This window comes from Erithacus rubecula (assembly GCF_903797595.1).
Source record: "Erithacus rubecula genome assembly, contig: scaffold_427_arrow_ctg1, whole genome shotgun sequence".
Classification (NCBI taxonomy): domain Eukaryota; kingdom Metazoa; phylum Chordata; class Aves; order Passeriformes; family Muscicapidae; genus Erithacus; species Erithacus rubecula.
The window spans coordinates 25146-28710 of record NW_027635911.1 but is presented as its reverse complement, the minus strand read 5'-3'; the positions used below and the strand labels follow the sequence as shown (position 1 = coordinate 28710).

Genomic DNA, 3565 nt, shown 5'->3' with positions numbered 1-3565 from the left:
AAAGGGTTTATGGATTTTTCAGGGGAAATGGCCCAGGGCTCAAAGGGTTCAGAGGGTTCCTCCAGAGATGATCATCTCCTCATGCCGCCAGTGGGAATCAGGACATCGGTGTCCCCACAACGTTCAATCCTAAAAATCCAAACCCAGAAAGTGACCTCTGGTGCCCACTGGCATAGGAGAGGGGCCCTGTCCCCACCCCTCTCGCTTTAGGCACGGCTCATCTAGGCACCCAGTGAGGCAGTCAGGCGCTTCTGCCGCAGAACAGCGTCCAGCTTTTCAACAACTGGGGGCTGGGGACAAACACAGCATTAGAGACACACTGGGGGCACTGGTCTGCACTGGAATGTGGGGAAAAGCACGGGGTCCTTGGGGAAAGGGGTTCTGCAGGGAGCAATGGGGGGCAGGAGCTGCTGTGCTCCTGCCCAGAAGCCCCCAGGGGGTGCTGGGGGGACAGGGCTGGGAATACAATGGGGCCTGGGAAATAGGTTCTCTGGGGAGGATCTATGGGGAAGGGGAGTTGTCTAGGGTGTCAGAAGGGGTGCAATGGGCTGTGCTGGGACAAATTGGGATGGTCTGGGGTGTGCTGGCCGTGCAAGGGGAGGGTCTGACATGGGCAGAACTCGTGGTACACACCAGAGGCGTCTCCAGGTTCACAACATTGTCTAAATCAATCTGCAGAGAGAACAGGACACTTCGCTGGGCACTGGGAAGGCCCCTGTGCCAGCAAGGGATAGGAGGACACAGCTACTCCCAAATTCCCAGAGGGGATGCCCTCCAATCCCAGCACACCACTCACCTCCCTCAGATCATCTTGGGTTCCTTCCAGGAGCGCCTGGGAAAGGAGAACAAAAGTTTAGTCTGGATTGGACCCTGTGTGGCTGTGGGGGCACAGGGGTGCATGGAGCAGGGTGGGGACGATGGGGTGGGATTTCAGGGCCTCCAAGAAGATCTTTTTGAGGTGGGGAGAGACCCAAAGACATTGAACTGGGGTCAATGGAGGGCCCAAGGGACAGGGCTGGGGCTGGAAAGGGGCTCGGTGTAAGGTAAAGGGGAGGAGAAAGAAATTGCAGGGTAGGGACATGGGGTACAAAGAAGGGGCTGGCTGGGGACAGAATAACGAGGATGAGTGGGGACAAAAGAGGCAGGACCCAGAGAGGATTTGGGAAGGGGGGTGAGTCAGAGAATTGTTGAAGGGGATCCTGCTGCAGTGGTCAGGAAGAAGGCAAAGGATTGAGGGGGCACATGGAAGGAAAGACCTTGGGCATGGTCAGTGGGAGGCATTTGGGGACCCTGGAGAGGACACAGAGGAGGGAGCAGGGAAGGAATTTCTGAAGGGACTCAGGGCGTGGGATGGGAGGCGACCAAGGGCAGGGTGTGGGGACAGCGTTTGGCTGGTGCCTCACCTTGGCCTGTGCCGGGGGGCACAGCAGGATGGAGAAGAGCAGGGCCACGCTGAGCACAGCCACCTTCATCATTCTCTTCCTATGGACAGTGCTGGCTGAGGCTGAAGCAGGGCAGGAGCGCATTTATCCCTGCCAGGACTCCTCCCTCCACCCTCCCTGACAGCCCCCAGGCCAAAGCCCGGCTTGGCACAGCCTCCAGCCCTGGCCACAAGCCTGGCCCTGGCACAGAATCCATCTCATCCGTGGCACAGATCCAGCCCCCTCCCTGCATACCCCCAGCTTCCTGCACGGGGCAGCTGTCCCTGGAGGGGACCAGGCACCCGGGGGACCAAGGGAGGCAGGCAGGGATCCAAAGGTTGCTGGGGACCCTGTGGGGACAATCCCCACTCCAACACAATCCATCCTCTAACAGCCCCCTTGGGCAACACCCCCCATCTCCTGGTACCCCTCCTCTCCAAGGGTTTTTCATTCAAGACATCCCAGAGCTGACACCAGCCACTCACCCAGACTGTCTGAGCAGAATTGGCTCTGTTCTTCCTCCTGCCCCATGGGCAAAAAGCAGATGGACTGATCCCTCTTATTTGGGACATCAAGACTCCAGAATCTTGGAAAACTGAGACATGATAGGACAGGGGTGTCATGAACCTGGGAAACATCAAAGTGATTTAGATCTCCAGACACTGGAGACACTGGGGAGAACTGGGAAATGATGACCACCTGAAGGCAAGGCTGAGGCTTGGGGAATTGCTCAGGTGTGGCACTTCCCACATTCAGACCACCCCATTATCTCCCTTTCCCTGCATGGCCCAAACTGGTCCCATCTTCAGCCCCAGGGTGGAGTCCAGGTGGGAATATCCCATGACCTGAGGCTGACCCTCATCCTGTCACACCCGCAGCCAATAAACCCTCCCAGAGCACCTGGGCCCTGCTCTGCACAGCTGCCACACACGGGGGCTGCCAGGGACCCCATCCCCAATAAGGCTCCCGCTCTAGCACTGTCCCTGGCTGGGACTTGCCCACAGCTCCCCAAGGCCCTTGTTCCCACACAGGGTCTCTGCAATGCCCTGAACCAAGGCCAGCAGTGGCCCTGAGCAGGATGTGCCCATCCCAAAGGACATGGGGAAGTGGGCACTTCTCCTAGAGCAGCCACTGGGATCAAATTGGGCAAACAGAGGTGCCCATGCAGGGGAAGGGTGTTGGTCCCTGGCCAGCATCTCTGATAAGCCCTGTTTACCCAGAGCCTGAGGCAGCAGGAGGACATTCAGACATCTTGGGCATCTGAGAGGTGAAAATCCACTGAGAAGTGGCTCCTGAGAGCTCCCTGTGTCCATCCCTCTGGCCCTGGGGCACCTCGGGCAGGGGCAGGGCAGGGTGACACCCACAGGGCTGAGGTCCCTTCCAGGCTCTGGCAGTGGCAGCAGAGCCCAGGGAGCCCTTGCCATGCTGCAATGAACTGTCTCTATGTGTGTGCCAGGGAAGGACTCGTGTCCCTGGACACCCCTGGGGCTATGAGCAGGGCACGAGCCCAGCTCAGGGGTGGACACCTGACAGAGCCCTGACATTTCTGGCTGTGCCCCTAAGAGCAGAGTTGAGCAAGGTGGCTGTGGTTAAACCCCTCTGGGCATCCAGTGACAACAGAGTGTCTCTGTCACTGTCCCTCCTTACACAGAGTACAGGAGAAAATAAGGTGAACAGTTGTGGGTCACCATAAAGAGAGATTAATATTTGGGGGATTAAAAAGCAAGGGCCAAATATAGAAGACAGGAAAAACCATGGAGAGACAAGAATTTACCACACATAATGGTTGCTCTGAAAGACAAATATATTAATACAGAAAGTCAAGAGACCCTCTTGTCCCCATCATGTCCCTGCTTATCAGGACATCCCATGGAATTGAAGATCCCTTGGGTCAGTCCAGCCCAGCTGTCCCATCCCTCTGTCCCCAAGAACACGTGCCCCCTCCCAGCCCATTGGTTTAGGGGTTGCAGAGATGCCTCACGTGGGGCCAGCCCTGCTCAGGAGCAGCCAAAGCCTTGGGCTAGGACCAAACCCACTCCAGCCACAGGAGCCAAGCACAGCAGGACAGGGGCTACTCTGGGCAAAGGGAACTTCATCCCAGCCACACCCAGGCCAAGGGGGCTCAGGAGACTCTTCCCACCTCT

The 3565-nt window shown here is 57.7% G+C and overlaps 1 long non-coding RNA gene across 1 annotated transcript; it reads right to left on the bottom strand.

Annotated features, from left to right (window-relative positions):
* Nucleotides 1-597: 597 nt before the first annotated feature.
* LOC306815363 lies at nucleotides 598-1473 on the bottom strand. Its single transcript, XR_013777390.1, has 3 exons — nucleotides 1404-1473; nucleotides 797-832; nucleotides 598-672 (listed from the first exon to the last, which is right to left on the bottom strand). It is a non-coding gene; the product is annotated as an uncharacterized lncRNA (long non-coding RNA).
* Between the last annotated feature and the right edge of the window lie 2092 nt (nucleotides 1474-3565).